Raw genomic sequence first — 16990 nt, forward strand, 5'->3', positions numbered from 1 at the left:
TGTACGTAGTAAGGTTACATGGAACCACGCAGAGGGCCTTCTCGTGCTGTGGAACGCCCTCACTTTAGATGTCATGGAAATAAACAACTATCTGACTTTTAGAAGATATCTGAAGGCAGCCCTGTATCGGGAAATTTTTAATGTCTGATATTTCTCTCTCTCTCTCTCTCTCTCTCTCTCTCTCTCTCTCTCTCTCTCTCTATATATATATATGCTGTAAGCCTCCCAGATGGGCAGGGTAATAATAATAATAATAATAATAATAATAATAATAATAATAATAATAATAACAACAACAAAACAACAACAACAACAACAACAATAGAAATGATCTGAAGGTAGGGGTGAAACCACCATATCACTGTGCTATGAAGCCTAACTACAAGAATACCATGGTTGATGTTATCAAAAGTCACTAAGAGCTCCAATAGAATTAACAGAGACACACTCTCCCTGTCACCTTCCCAGTATAGATAATCTATTAAGACTGACCTAGGTAATTTGTGGACTCCACCCAGGCAGGATTGAAATGGAACCAGCTAAGCAGTGAGAGAATCTGGAGTTGCACACCATCACCCAACTCAAGCATCTCTTCCAAGATTTGTGACTGATGCAGGGAGCATTTTTTAAGGAGCAATTGCACATGCACTTATTTCAAGATGGTCAGAACCAAACACAGACACTTAATCCCCTTTTGCTAGATTTGATTAGCCATAAAGGACAAGAGTTTAACAAACATGATATAGCCAACATCTTTCCAAGCACCTGATCAGCATCTGCAAGCCAGAAAATTGGGCCAGATTGCATTCTAGCTTCCCCCAAGCTGGTGCCCCCCCCCCGATGTTTTTGGACTATCGACTGCTGTCAGCCTCAGCCAGAATGACCATTGGTCAGGGATGATCAAGAGTTGTAGTGCAATGCCTGAAAGGCACCAAATTGTGAAAGCCTGCTCTAGATACACTCAGTCAAAACTGGATGCAAGCTAAATTGTTCAGCAAACATAATGTGATGAGAATGAGACTTCCAGATGCAACCATGAGTAAGATGCAGACACCCTTCTCTTTGTGTGAGTGAAAAATAGTCCTGATGTGTTATGTTATCAAAAGCTACTAATTGAGGCAATCTCTGTATATTTTATATATGCAGTAGGTGGTTTCAACTCTTTAAGCATAATAGTAACAAATTATTTTACCGAGGAGAAAGTATGCTTTTGATATTTCACATCTTGCCTTTATATATACTTCAATGTGGAGGTTGCAGTATAATTTTGTTACCAATTTATATAGCCACCTCCTGTTCATTAAACTATTTTTTGAGTCCTGTTGTTGGTGTGTGACCCAGCGGTGGAACTAAAAATGATTTTTAGGTTTGAGTTTATTGTCCGCCATTTCCAGTTAGGAAGTTTAAGCTTACAGGTTTTTTTGTGTGAAGGGTGGGGACTTTTGCTTGAGATAGTGGAGGGCAGGTCTGAAGTTATGTTGCCTGTCAAGATTCACTGCTTGTTTTGAAGAATTGTTGATGCAAGTCTAGCTTTGTTCACAAAATCTAAACTTCAGCATCACTGCAACAGTTCCCTTAGAAAACGTGCACACTATCATTGCCTCCCTATTCTTGCCAGAATTAAATTTAGGTAGGTTTCTTGTTGTGACATTCAAGACTGGGTGGCTGTTGTTATTTTAAACTTCACTTGGCAATTCAGATTTATACTTTCTTCTGTGGACTTTAAAAGATAAAGCTCAGAGCATTTGTGCTTTATAAATTTGGCATGTCCCATATGGAACTGACAGTTGTGAAAAGTTATACTTTTAAATTACCTATGTGTACATGTGTGAATATGGGACAAGTGTTCACTGTGAATAAATCAGTTATAGTAATATTGCCAAACTTCTTCTGCAGGGAAGGGAATTTCCTTAAAAGATATTTTGGTCAACAGCTTGAGAGAAGGGCAGAAAAGCCTAGCATGTCGTTAACGCTAGGATATCAGCAATGGATATTGTGTTTAATGCCTTATCCATCCAAGTCACTGTGCCCCAGAGGCCTAATTTCACACATACCATTCATTTCTCAGGGATTTTAGAATCAAGTTACAATATCTATGTGTGTAAAAGTCCCCTCACATTAATCACCACAGACAGAGATTTCATATCACCTGATTTTCCTCTCTGCACCTGCTATACTACTTTTCAAAGAAAACAACCCACAGGTTCAGCTGAGTATTTCCAAGGTGATAGGAGTATGAATAATTAAGTCTGCAACCTTAAACTCACTAAAGTCTCATTAGTGGGACTTCTGAGTGGGGTTGTACTGCAACTGAAATCTATCCATCCATCTATGTGTGAACTAGGGCAGAGGGTTTTTCAGAACTTATCATTCCTGTACATCAGGGAATGTTGTTGGACTTCCACCAGTACCATCAGTCCCTTCGCATATATATACTGGTATGTGTGTTACCCTTTCTTATCAAACTGATTTAAACAGCAGTAACTCTGAACATCAATAAAATAAACCACAGCATAAAAATATCAAAACATATTGTTAAAAGTTAGGTATTTAAAATAAGAACATGCTTATTGTATTTAAAATAAGCACAACCATTGTTGTTGGCATTCATTTGTCTCGAGAGACAATGCGGTGCGTCTTGGGGGGTGAAGTGAAACCCTTGTGTTAGCAGTACCGATGTGACCTCATCGGGGAGCAAGCCTGGGCAGTGTGTATGGAGGTCCTGGGTTCCCCGGATGACAATACCCCACTCTTGGCATGACTGATGTGGTCTAAACAACGTGTCCTTCACCAGAGGTACTGCCCCTCCCCTAACACTCCCTACACCAATAGTACATATGCACCTTGGCTTCAGGCAGAGGAAAAATGCAGTTTTCTGCTCTGCCTCACCCAGCAAAATGTCTTGGTCCAGCCCAGTAAGTACTTCCCACCCACACATCTGCAGAAGGAGAATAAGTTAATTGGGTTCAAGTTGTCTCTGGATTCCCCCATTGAACACCTGTGGTATTATTTTTAATTAATATTGAAAAATACCCACCATCCTGCAGACCCAGGACGAGGTCCATGTTTGCCTGAGTAAAGCCTGGTTAGATTTTATTGTGCTTGACCAACTTGGCAAACCCTTCCAGTTCCTCTGAGGTACTAATAGGAATCTCATAACACAATAAAGATTAGTGCCTGCTTTGTGGACAGTGGACAGAGATGATGGGAGTTGTAGTCCAGCAACATCTGAAGGTTGACCAGTTTCACACCACTGCTGTAAGTTTTATATCAGACCTGTTTTTTCTTTTTCAAGTTCTACTGCGCACACTGAACTAGCTGCTGTTAATGTGATTTGTACCTCCTTGGATAAACCGGGCTACCCACAAACAAGAAAAGCTTCTGCTAAGAACTTGGTTTTTGTCTTCCTCAGTTAACTATCTGAATCATTTAACACTTAAAGGTGGTTGTGGCTGTGGTTGTTTCTTTGAAGGAATGTGCCGTCTTGCATTTGAAAGAATTTGTCTATTTTATAACTCAAAAATAGTAATTCTCCTGTTGAAAGCTATATTCCGAGAGCTTTCAGAATTTCGGAGCTTCCTACTGTTTGAAATCTTGCACAACCCGCAGCACGTAGCTATATCTTCACACATCGGTGCTAATCCAAATTTCTCCTACCTATGTTTCACAGCAGGTCAGCTGCCTTTCTAGTCCACTTCATTCCCCCTTAGTGCTGGCATCTTCCCCAACGCTTCTCACATGATAGCAATAACAGCAGCAGCAGTTCTCTGCATGGAGAAGGCATCTTGGTAGCATTCCAAATGGAGGGCTTGCTCCTCAAGGAGCAAGGAAGCCACACGTGGGACATGCACTCTTCTGGAGCCTTTCAAATGGAAACAAGCTTACTTGCTCACACACGATTAGCCACCTGGGGGCCTTGATGAGCATGGGTAGAGGGGAAGCATACCTCTCTTGGGTGGAAGGCACAATCATAGCCCAGAACGTGATCCAATGGATTAAAACTTAATAACTAAAAGCTTCCATGAGCCTCTCAGCTATTTAATTTCATAGCAGGAAACGAATTCTGTGGATATGCTGATGACAAGAGAATTTATTCCTTCCCCCACCAAGGTGAGGTGGTGGATTCACTTACAAAAAGTTCTTGAATGGAACATGGTTTTGTGGTAGTGGGGGGGGGGGCGTCTATACTTGCTTATAATTTTTCACAAAGGACATATTTTTCAACTGCAATATTTGAAGGGCCACTGTCATTCGTTCCACCTACTGACTCTTTTGTGAACCAAATAGTACCTCAGTCAGCCCTGTCCTCCTGGGTGTGAATAGCAATGGAAGCTTTGGGCAAAGTTTTCCTTCTTTGCATCTCATATGCCCCCTCCCACTTCAGGTATAGAAGTGAGAAGTTGAGATAAATGAAGGGGGAACTCTGGGTGAATACAGACACTTAGCCCATGAAGAAATCAACGGTGCTTGCCTGTTTCTTAAATGTGTGGTCACAACTTGTGATGTAAGAAGATTGGGCTGGTGAGGTTGGAAACTTTTGACAGAAATCAGAACCAGTTGACTGCAATGCAGCCATATACGTAATTTAATAAACCAGGAATTGGTTTTTAAAAGCCAAGTAACTTGCTCTCTAACCAGTTTTGAAACCCTTGTTTACAGCACAGAAAAAGGCTGGAACCTAGAGGATAAACACCTAAAAGATTTTTTTTTAAAGTAATTTAGTACTGGGGACATACTGTTGCCCCCTGACACAAATGCTGAGGGTGATCTTGAAACAAAAAAATAAATTAGGGAGCAATCCAAATGAGAATGTGTTAAGATTAATATCCGATAAACCTAATCACAAAACACATGAACTTGCATGTGTTTAGAGATTGCACACTATGGGCTTTCTTGCTATGGAAAAAAAATACCTCAAGCACCAAAACTTTAGTGAGATTTTCTTTTACAAAAACAGCAAGGATTTCATTATTTCAAAGGTAATCAACATCCGGTATTGTAATTCTGCAGGGAAAACAAACTCTTCTCTAAAAGATTCCTTCCTGTGAAATTTTATAGCTTGAGGAAATTGCATATGCATGCAACATAGTCATTCAAAGACCACTAATGCAGACCATTATAACCATGCAGCCATGTGGGAAAAGTGCAGAACTGTTACCGTTTTGTAAGGTTCTCAATTTTTTGCCACATTAGAATGCCTGACAGGAAAAGAAAAAGTCCCTTATATTTGTGTTAAAACAGATGACTTAACAGCCATATGGTCGAACACCTTACCACATTTTTAGTTGCCTGTAGTCATCTTCTAGAAGGAGAGTTGCACTTATTGTAAAGATTTGTTTCGTGAGTAGAACTTTACATCTGTGAACGGAAGCTACTTTCTTTTCATGGAGGTTGAAGTTAGCATCCAAGCCACATTCTTCATTGCAATTAAAAGGTAAAGGTAAAGGGACCCCTGACCATTAGGTCCAGTCGTGACCGACTCTGGGGTTGCGCACTCATCTCGCATTATTGGCCGAGGGAGCCAGCGTATAGCTTCCAGGTCATGTGGCCAGCATGACAAAGCCGCTTCTGGCAAACCAGAGCAGCACATGGAAACGCCGTTTACCTTCCCGCTGTAGCGGTTCCTATTTATCTACTTGCATTTTGACGTGCTTTCGAACTGCTAGGTTGGCAGGAGCTGGGACCAAGCAACGGGAGCTCACCCCGTCACAGGGATTCAAACCGCCGACCTTCTCATCAGCAAGCCCTAGGCTCAGTGGTTTAACCACAGTGCCACTTGGGTCCCACATTCTTCATTGAAATTACTAATTACAATTTAGAAGAGTTCAGCTATAAGCCAAAGCCAGTAGAAGGCAACAGATGAAGCAAGTAATTGACTGTTTCATACAAATATTTTGATGTTGGAGTGATCTTCTAAATTACTTGATCAATGAAGCATGGGGTAGAATATTCAGGTAAAAACAACCTGCTTATCAAACAGCCATGGCCAAGCCATTGTTTCTCAGGTTTATCTTAACAGTGGTTGTGAGAATCAAATAGATTAGGAACAATTTCTGAAATCGAAAAGCATGGAACCGAGGAGCTGAAGATGTGTTTAGACCCTTCTTCAAGACTCTGTTGAGATTTTAGGTAGTAACCATAGAATTGTTTCCTGGTGTAATTTTCTTCCGGTTTCCTTTTCCTTTTGTTTTCCTCAACCTATTGTACCTCTCCTAGTGACTGCTCAATCAAGAACCCAAGCTTCAGGCATGATTCAAAAGCTCAAAATGAACTTATATTGGAAAGCTTTCAAGTTTTTTTTTAAAGTTTCAAAGCAAGGAAACCTATAGTAGTAAAGTTAGGTTTGCCCAATATCTTTGTAACCAAGTTGTACAAGTATTTCATAAATTATAAATAAATAAAAACCCTTTAATTTTAGTAATAGCTCATCATTCAGTTTTGAAATCAATTCAATAATAGCATTTGTGTCTTCATTATTTTTTATATACTGATGTATTCTTTTTGGACTATAGATGAGATAAAGAATTAACAATTTTGAAACAATAGGAACGACATGTTCCACTGTGATGAAGGAATTAGATAATCTTGCATGTTTGCTTAAGGGAGTCTGTATCTTGAGACTTTTATAGGGTAATATTAAAGCCCTGAGATGTCTTATTATGCCAATACCCAGAAGATTACTTTAATGAGAAGTAAAGGGCCTTTTTCCAATTACAAGGGAATAACTGTATTAAGTTTCTGTGTTATGTCAACCTGCTTTGATTTGATTACTGAAAAAGAAATGGATTTATCTGTCAGTGTTACTTAATTAAGCCTTCTCATTGATGCTTTGCAGACTAATATAGTGCGGTTTGCACATTTAAGTCTAAATACAAAGAAAATTGGCTGAAAGCTTAGGCACGACCTACGAAGATAATACACAGGAGTGATTGCTTGCCATTTTTCAGATCACTGAGTAAAACCTTAATATGCTAGAAAGACCTGAATATTGTAAAGCTGAAATTAAAGTAGCTTGATGGCAAAGAGCTTTCAGTGATGTCATGAGAGAACTTTGGCACCATGACCCCCTGGCTTTGCTGACATGAGTAAAAGGTAAAGGTAAAATCCTGATTTTTCAGAAGAAATTTTGACTTTTAGCAGATTTGGGTACAGGGAATTCCACAGTTCTTCTTTTGCTATGCAGGAGTCCCAGGACATTTTCATGCTCACCTCTTGTGGCATATATGGTGGTTCAGCCAAGTAGGGAGCATACTTGATGTATTCCATCTATGCATGGAGAAGAAGCGAAAATGGTGATCAGCTGTGCACTAAGGAGCAATTAAAAATACCTGTATCATGTGCGCAGCAACACCCTTTTAGTATATAGATTTCAGATCTCTGGCTTTAGGAAAAAACCCTTATCACACTGATACAGTTGCTCAAACAGTGCACACATTTCTGCTTGCTAGATGGAACTATTCCCACCTCACCCCCACCCCCCACCCCGTATTCTGTTCTGTGGTTTCTTCCAACCCTCCAGAGCAGATTGGGGAATGTCCCATTACGCTAGCAGAGGAGTCCTTGTTCTGGCTTCCAATAGCGCAGAATCCAGCTCCATGATTTTTAGTTTCTGTATTGATAGTTTTAAAAGTGAGTGTTGCTCTAGAAAAACAGCCTGTTGATACCAGCCAATGGTGTTTTGCAATCAGAATGCAAATGGTGTTTCCTCTACTAGAATGAACTGTTAGGTCTTTTAGTGCACCATTCAGATACCAGTTCCTTCCCTCATCATCTCTCATTAGAGAGCCACCAGAAGTAGGTCAGCTCACTTTGTTGCATGAGTGATCCAGCAGCCTATAAATGATGTAAATCAAGTACGGGAGGAATGTAGAGATGACAGTTCACTGGTGGACCATTCAATAGTGGACCACCTAATAGTTGCTGGTTGCTGCGATTCTTGCATACAATGTTGGATTTAAAGTGGATCTTGGTCTTAATCCCAAAAGACACTAGTTATGCTCATAGAGGAAAATGCATAGGTTCACTGAACACAGCTTTGTTTGATGTTATTGCGTAGCAGGTGTAACATATACTAGTAGATCTTGGGGATTTTAGTACAGACATAGGCAACCTTCGGCCCTCCAGATGTTTTGACCCACAACTCCCATGGTCCCTCGCTAACAGGATCAGAGGTCAGGGATGATGGGAATTGTAGTCCAAAACATCTGGCGGGCCAATGGTTGCCTATGCCTGTTCTAGAACCCCCCCAGGATCTACTAGTATATGTTACCCCTGCTACGCTACGTAGAGATCAAGTACCCAGCCCTGATACAAACAAATCAAACCATAAATCTAAGGAAAGCCTAAGTTGGAACTTCTTCCTGTCCTGGCCCTGTCCTGGCCCAGTTTGAAATCAGAAATGTAGTTATGGGTGATACTTGCATTTCCATTCTGCCTATTAAAGGCACATGTATTGTACGGGTAGTAACCATTTTAGGTACATCCAGTTGACGCACAATCACCAACATGTGGTTCCTTTTGGACCTAGAAGAAGAAGATGGAATGGGTGCAGAATGGGGTGGGGCATGCTTATATGCCCTCCACCGGTGGGCGCACGGGGGTCTGGGAATGGAAACCCATGTGAAATGGTCTCCACCTGTAGATGAAAAAATGCATAATAAGCCTCAGGTTTGGGGGGCTGTATATGAGCAATACTGAACACTTACGTCTGATTTTCCCTAGTGCTACATACAGTTTCCTTTTGCTTTAGTTTGCACTGCTGTTTTGATTTTCCTGTTAAATTCATACAGTTATCACTTTGAATGTTTAGGAATCGGTGACTATAGGATCTGCACGCATGGATGCCACTGCAGGACACAGAAGTAAAACAGGTGCATTTTCCCCCCAGGTAGAAATTGTAGGTTTTCAGGCTGATGGTCTCAACTGAAGGGTGAAATCAACATGACACACAACATTCAGAGGCATATCTGAGTTGGATTCTATCATGTTTTTTGGCCCTTTTCAGAAAAAGAGAGAGAATGCTGCTGTTGCAGGAATATTTATCTGTTCACTCCGTTAGATGTCTTTGCATCTAGATTCATGATGTTCGTATTCGAATAGGACACATTGCTGTAATTTAGCCTTGAGGTATCACTGACATGCATTATTGTGGAGAAGTCTGTAGGGGGGAAGTCATCGTCACAGCTTCTGGACTATCTCGTGGTAAAGAAGACTTTTACATGCCACTACAGACATCCTAGAACTTAGGAGCAGCAATGGGAACAATGTAAGCTGAAAGGTGTTTAAGCTGGGTTAGAAGCATTACAACCAAATTTTAGGATATAGGCATGCATTATCATGCTATGAATGAAAGTAGCTGAATGTTTAGCATAAGTTAGGCTCATAGCTGCCAAGTTTTCCCTTTTCTCGTGAGGAAGCCTATTCAGCATAATGGAATTTCCCTTAAAAAAAGGGATAACTTGGCAGCTATGGTTAGGCTAAAGTGAAGTTTTGCATGTATTATGTGACATTTGGGTAAAAATTGTTGTTGTTTAGTCGTTTAGTCGTGTCCGACTCTTCGTGACCACATGGGCCAGACCACGACAGGCACTTCTGTCTTCCAGTGCCTCCCGCAGTTTGGTCAGACTCATGTTGGTAGCTTCGAGAACACTGTCCAACCATCTTGTCCTCTGTCTTCCCCTTCTCCTTGTGCCCTCAATCTTTCCCAACATCAGGGTCTTTTCCGGGGAGTCTTCTCTTCTCATGAGGTGGCCAAAGTATTGGAGCCTCAGCTTCAGGATCTGTCCTTCCAGTGAGCACTCAGGGCTTATTTCCTTAAGAATGGATAGGTTTGATCTTCTTGCAGTCCATGAGACTCTCAAGAGTCTCCTCCAGCACCATAATTCAAAAGCGTCAGTTCTTTGGCGATCAGCCTTCTTCATGGTCCAGCTCTCACTTCCATACATCACTACTAGGAAAAGCATAGCTTTAACTATACGGACCTTTGTCGGCAAGGTGATGTCTCTGCTTTTTAAGATGCTGTCTAGGTTTGTCATTGCTTTTCTCCCAAGAAGCAGGTGTCTTTTAATTTCGTGACTGCTGTCACCATCTTCAGTGATCATGGAACCCAAGAAAGTAAAATCTCTCACTGCCTCCATTTCTTCCCCTTCTATTTGCCAGGAGGTGATGGGACCAGTGGCCATGATCTTAGTTTTTTTGATGTTGAGCTTCAGACCATATTTTGCGCTTTCCTCTTTCACCCTCATTAAAAGGTTATTTAATTCCTCCTCACTTTCTGCCATCATTGGGTAAAAATAGAGGGGAGTTAATTGGCAGAGAAAAATATTAGTGCAAGTAAGTCTGAGGGTTGTATCCTTGTGAATGTGGAATGACTCCACAATTGCAGTGGAACTTCCCCCCTCTCTCTCCTGTCCCTCATGTTACCTAATATCTGCTCTGGAGGGTTGGATGAAAAAGGAAGGGAAAGTTGTATTGCACATACAGATGTCATTTCATGAAGCTCCTAAATACAATTAATGATTTAGTTGGATACCATCCTAAAGTTCTAGAATTACCTGCCTGTATTCTACTCACAGTTTAAGGATACTGAATGAATTTTCCATGGCTAAAGTAGCCAAAGCAGTGTTAGCTGTAGTTGTATACCTGCAGCCTGTTCACATAAACAAGTTTGGAATTTGAATAACAATAGCACTAAGCAGTGATTTGCACATGGGAATGGAATATCACAGATCAAACACCAGAGGTTTTATGCTTTATGCAATGCTTTTTATTGGCAACAGGTCAAACACTCAGCTGTGAATCATCATCTGTTGAGTCCTGTTGACTTCAAGTGACCACAGTGGATTAAATTAAAGTATGTTTGTTTAAATGTCTTGTGGATCACACTGTTTGGCAGCAATCCGAACTTTATTTGCTAATAAATTTGCACATGATTAGGGTATTTGTGTCTTGGGAGAATTAAGTGGAATGTGCATTTCAATCAGATAAATTATTAGGAAGAGAAAAAGTCCACTCTTAGTTATACTAGTAAAGTCAATTCACATACACAGGTGAAACTCGGAAAATTAGAATATCATTGAAAAGTGCATTTATTTCAGTAACGCAATTTAAAAGGTGAAACCAATATATGAGATAGATGCATGACATGCAAAGCAAAATATGTCAAGCCTTTATTTGTTGTAACTGTAATTATTTGTCATTAGGCAGGTCAATTATAAATGGAATGTAATTAATGAAATGTAATAGTGATGCTTATTTTTGTATTATTGTAACTATTTGTTTTATTACTGTGGAATTTCCAAAAGAAAGCATTTGTAAAAATTAAAAGAAAAAGAAAAAATAATAAGTTGCTTTACTGAAATAAATGCACTTTTCGATGATATTCTAATTTTCCGAGTTTCACCTGTAGAATTCATGATTGGCCACCCTCTTAGTTTCTCTTTTGAATTTTGAGGTGGGAACATTTGTAGTAAAATGTGGGAATGGCTGTTGCAAAGACCTAATGCATCTTAAAACACTTTGGAATTCACAAGAGGATCACACATATTTGCAGTAGTCACAATAAATAATATCTACAATCATATCGATATTGATTTCTATAACCTTTCTGCACACACACACACGCACATTTTACTGATGGGGTATGTTACAGGATCATTGCTGCTGAAATATTTACATCATACATGACATTTCCCCTACTCACGTCATAAACTTTGGGTGACATCCAACGGTGTCCATCTGCCTGTGGAATAGACTTCTGCTCATGTAAAAGAACTTTCCCATATTATTCTTCTCTGTCCAGCACCTGGCGCGGCCACAAAATTTGCTCTTGAGCATTGAGGAGCCTCTGTGGCAGACTGGGGACACGAAGGACGGCTGCAGGAGGGAGGATAAGAAAGAGAAACCCCATTGCCTGAGTGGAAGATGGATACCCCTCATTTACACCTGGCTGAAATTTGGCACAATTGTGACATGACCAGCTTATATTATTGTTTAAACTTTTGTGGAGGAGCTGGAATTTCGGGGAAAGAAAGAATGGGAAGAGAGGCCATACACAAAATTGCAATAAATAAAAATAAAATAAAATAAATGTCCAGTAGCATCTTAGAGACCAACTAAGTTTCTTCTGGGTATAAGTTTTCATGTGCATGCAGAAGAAGTGTGCATGCACATGAAAGCTTATGACCATACAAATTTAGTAGGTCTCTAAGGTGCTACTGGACAGTTTTTTTGTTTTTTTATTTATTTCGACTGCGTCAGACCATCACAGCTACCTACCTGAAACAAAATTGCAAGTTTGGGAATAATCAGCTGGACATTCATAAATCATGCCATGTATCATAATTTAGGCTATGATCCTATATTCAAATATGTACGATTTTCACTTAGGCTAATGATTTATTTCTCCTGGGCACGTGATTTCAGCGTTCAGAATGGAGCAGAGACTGTGAAGCCAAGACGTGCTGAAAAAGGCTGTTGAAAAGCCATTCAGTTTCATCTATGGTTTGGATGTGCCTTGAATCAGAATCCAAAAGAGTTAATAATCAGTTGCATAACACCCGTGATTTTAAAAAGCTCTGCCTAATTAACTGAATGCAATGGTTGATCTGATCTGTCATTTAAATGATGCACATATTTTAAAGAATGTAATTAAATATTTACCTGGAATGTCTTGTGTTATTAGCACTTTAATGTTTCATTGAGATATTAGGAATTGTGATGCGGAGAAATATAACATTAACAAACATGTTAACATGCAAGGGGAGGGGGACAGATCAAGGTGGAGGCAAACACTTTCTTTGCTCATACAGCTAGGTCACAGATACGCAGCGCAGGTGCCTAAGCTTCATAACTGCACGTGCAAACCCAATTCATATTCTACATGTAATTTAAGTGCTTTTGCTTTTGTTAATCTTTTCTACCTGCCTTTTTGTTCAATCAGATTAAATCTATTGTTTCAAGTAATAGAATTAATAATAATCCATAATGAATGCGATGGCGGATAATGCTCTAGCATCCCTTTATGATAAATTAATGGCTTGCTCTCACCTGGAAAGTTGTTGCAGTTGTTTAAAGAGGAAGTATGTGGTTTTAGTAGTGCGGAGGCATTCAGTAATGTTCCGTAAGAATGACTACACTGGACTTCTGGTTTTATATTTCCGCTTCTTGATTTAAGCACTCAAAACAGTATCCAAGGAAGGGATGCCAACTATTTTTTAGCACAGGTAGGTAGCCGTGTTGGTCTGAGTCGAAGCAAAATAAGAAAATTCCTTCAGTAGCACCTTAAAGACCAACTAAGTTTATATTTTGGTATGAGCTTTCGTGTGCATGCGTGTATCTGAAGAAGTGTGCATGCACACGAAAGCTCATACCAAAATATAAACTTAGTTGGTCTTTAAGGTGCTACTGAAGGAATTTTCTTATTTTTTTAGCAGTGCACTTTGCTGGGGAAAGCACCATTCTGTTGCATTCAGTTGACAAATTGTGCCTATTCATCAGATAACAAGATTGCCCTGTTCATCTGGTATCTTCTCAGTTCCTACCTTCCAAAAATCGAGAGCCTAGGAAGAGCCAGGCTTGATCAGGCCAGAGACCCATGCAGTCCATCATTTTTGTTTTCAGTGGTCACTCAGACGCCCTAGGGAAGCAAGACCTGAGTGCAACTGTGTTCTCTCCACCTAGTAGCTGTTAAGCAGAGGCATAAAGACTTTGAGAGTGGAGATAGAACATAGCCATTGACAGTCTTATCCTCCATGAATTTGCCCAATCCTCTTTTCAAGTCATGCGAACTGGTGGCCATTATTACCAGGATCACAATACATTTGGGATTACCTCTCCTCATATGACCCAACCTGGACCCTGCAGTCATAAACTGAGGCCCTTCTTCATGTACCTTCTCTGCAAAGGTTCCGGAGGGGGGCAACACAAGAACTGCTTTCCTCAGGGAGGTTCAGCTGGCGCCTTCATTAAATACCTTTAGGGTACCAGGCGAAAATGTTCCTCTTTAATCAGGCCTTTGACATCTGGTTCCCTTGTAAAATGTGTTGTGGATTATTGGGTTGGCTTTACGTATTTTGTGATCTTGTTTTATATTTTTACATTGTAAATCTCTCTGTGATCTTTAGATGAAGGGTGGTATACTACTACTACTACTACTACTACTACTACTACTACTACTTATTGTGGGAGAAAATTCCATAGTCTAACTATAGGTTAGGTCATGACTTGTGCTCAGCATAGTTCTGATGCTGAAGGGAAGTTGTGCTTCATCCTTCCTCCAGTGGGAAGCTTCTGTTGCATTCTGGGTCCCTGGATTCTGGTTCCATTTATGCAGGTCTGAAGCCATCCCTTTGTTTTCTGAAAACAGCCATATCGTGAGGAAGAGCCAGTGTGGTGTAGCGGTTAAGAGCGGTAGACTCGTAATCTGGTGAACCGGGTTCACGTCTCCGCTCCTCCTCATGCAGCTGCTGGGTGACCTTGGGCTAGTCACACTTCTTTGAAGTCTCACTCACCTCACAGAGTGTTTGTTGTGGGAGAGGAAGGGAAAGGAGATTGTTAGCCGCTTTGAGACTCCTTCGGGTAGTGATAAAGCGGGATATCAAATCCAAACCCCCCCTATTCTTCTTCTTCTATTCAGTATCTACTTGTCAGGGAATGGTAAGCTTTACTCAAGAAAATGGGGAAAGGGTTAGATCCCCCTCCTGGGTGCTGAGGGCCCAATCCAAATCTCCTTCCCCCCTCATAACAGCAATTTGCTAACATTTTAAGAGACACCCAGGAAATCCAGATCACGGGTCTCTGTCATCTTGCCTAGTTAAGCCCTGAGTGACTTTTCGTAATAATATAACTCAGGGTCACCCAACGAAGCAGAACAAAATGACAGACAAAAGAAAGTACTATTTCAAAGCACATAGTTAAGCTGTGCAATTCACTACCACAAGATGTAGTGATGATCACCTTCTTGGACGGCTTTGAAAGGGTATTCGGCAAATTGATAGTTGTATGGTTGTTAAAGGCTGCTAGCCACAAGGGCTATATTACATCCTTGATCAGAGGTGGTAATGTTGAGGGTCACAGGCAGAAGAGTACCCTTGTATGGTGCATTTGGCTGGCTACTATCTGTCTGTCTGGAGAAGACAGGCCTTTGGTATGATGCAGCAGGGCTCTCCTTAAATTCTCATCACAAAACCGCATTCTGGCAGTGTAAAATTATTTCAAAACAATGTAGAGCCCCTTTAAACTACTGGTAGCACAATGCGGCTGGGAGGAGTCGTATTCTTGGCTCCAGCACAAAGCATCTAACACAAACATTTAGGGATAGGATGTTTTCTCTCTGTCTGCTTTGGTATGCTATTCTTCATATGCTATGATTTGATATTAAATATCACTGGGAAGAAATAATTCACTAGAACTTTACAGTTATGCTTAAAATTAAGCTTGCTCTTAATTGCTTTGCTGGACGTCTGCCTAACTAGAATAGTCACAGGAGATTCTCAACACATTTTTAATGAGCAGTCAGGCAAGCATACTCCAACGTGCTTTAGTATGCCACAAAGCACGTAATGGACTCTGCCTTAAACAGTAGAGTTGAGGGACTTCTGTTTCTTCTCTTGGGCCCTGGCACAACCTCAGAACTGCCACAATGTACCCTGAGGCACATGATGCACTGTGTCAGACTATCCACAAGGAACACCAGGTTGCATTCAAGGTACAATTGGAAGCAGCCATTCTGCGTCCCTTCTCAGGTGGCTTAAGTCAATAAAATTAGACAACAGAGCAAGCTGTAATGAAAATAACTCATGTGGAAACATATTGTGTGCTTTCCCCCCCCTCCATTCTTCCCTTCCTCACTTCTTCTCTTCATTTTATTTACAAAAAGAGTAGCTTTCCATTAGAAGGCTCCTCCAGTGAAATAAGCACGAGAGGTGAAGTTTTCCAGGGAAACAAACGTTTCTGTACCCTCTTCCATTTTTGTCAAGGAGAAGCATGTAGTTGTAGAGCAATAATTAAAAATTCCTATAACCTTTTTCATCAAAAAGGTCTTAATAGCAGTTTAGCATATGTAATTAGTTAAGCCTTGCAGCACCTTTGCGAGGTGAATGCTATACCTTCCACTTCCCAAAAGGGGATTTTCTGAGAGTCATAAATCAGGAAAGAAGGACAGATTGCAAAGTTTTTAACCTCCTTGGTTAATGCTACAAACTGCTTCTTTGCATTGGCAGAAATAAATCTTGGAAATCTCTGTAACAACAGTCTTAATATTCTAAGTCAGAAGGAAATTACAGATCAACAGTACAGCTCACATTTTGATCTAAACCACCTCAAGAGTACTTCCCAGGCACTGGAATATTTTATTCCCATAGTTGTTAACCCCTAAAGCTGAAAATACATTGGGAAATTTCCAAAAAGTTTTTGAGTTTCAGCAAGCCAACCTGAAGAGTTTTGATCAGTTGGATTTGCCAACTGACCAGGAAAAGACAACAGCTAGACTTCCCCTCTCCGCTCTGTGACCTCTTTAAAAATTCTGTACAGTGTGCATCTTAGCTTAGCCTTCCCCAACCTGTTGCTGCCAAGACATTTTTGAACTTCCAATCCTCATCAGAATCGGACAACTTGCCCAACTGACAGGGTTGATGGGAATTGTATTCCAAAACGTCTGGAGTACATCAAGTTGAGGAAGGCTGTCTGAGTAAATTGATTACTTTTGTGGTTGATTTGACTCCTTGGTTCTACCCACCCAATCACTGTGCCCCCTCCAGGTATTGGGATTTTAAAATTTATTTATTTAAAGAGTTGGCAACCCTGAAAAATGCATCTGGTGAGTTCATGGCCGAGCTGAAATTTAAGTTCTTTAGTGTCCCAATTCAGCAATTTGGTTCATTGAAACACAGAATCCCCAGCCTGCAAGTTTTTGTTTTTTGTTTTATGAGGGATGCTCTGTGTGGTGCAGTGGTTAAGAGCGGTAGACTCGTAATATGGGGAACCGGGTTCG

The 16990-nt window shown here is 40.6% G+C and overlaps 1 protein-coding gene and 1 long non-coding RNA gene across 33 annotated transcripts in view; both read left to right on the forward strand.

The window, feature by feature from the left end:
* Nucleotides 1–16990, forward strand: part of LOC148684471 (uncharacterized) — a 662448-nt gene that overhangs the window by 372287 nt on the left and 273171 nt on the right. The gene's annotated exons all lie outside the window — the stretch shown is intronic.
* Nucleotides 1–16990, forward strand: part of TCF4 (transcription factor 4) — a 365743-nt gene that overhangs the window by 91483 nt on the left and 257270 nt on the right. The window lies entirely within an intron of this gene.

Source organism: Zootoca vivipara, chromosome 10 (genome assembly GCF_965207765.1).
Source record: "Zootoca vivipara chromosome 10, rZooViv2.hap1.1, whole genome shotgun sequence".
Taxonomy (NCBI): domain Eukaryota; kingdom Metazoa; phylum Chordata; class Lepidosauria; order Squamata; family Lacertidae; genus Zootoca; species Zootoca vivipara.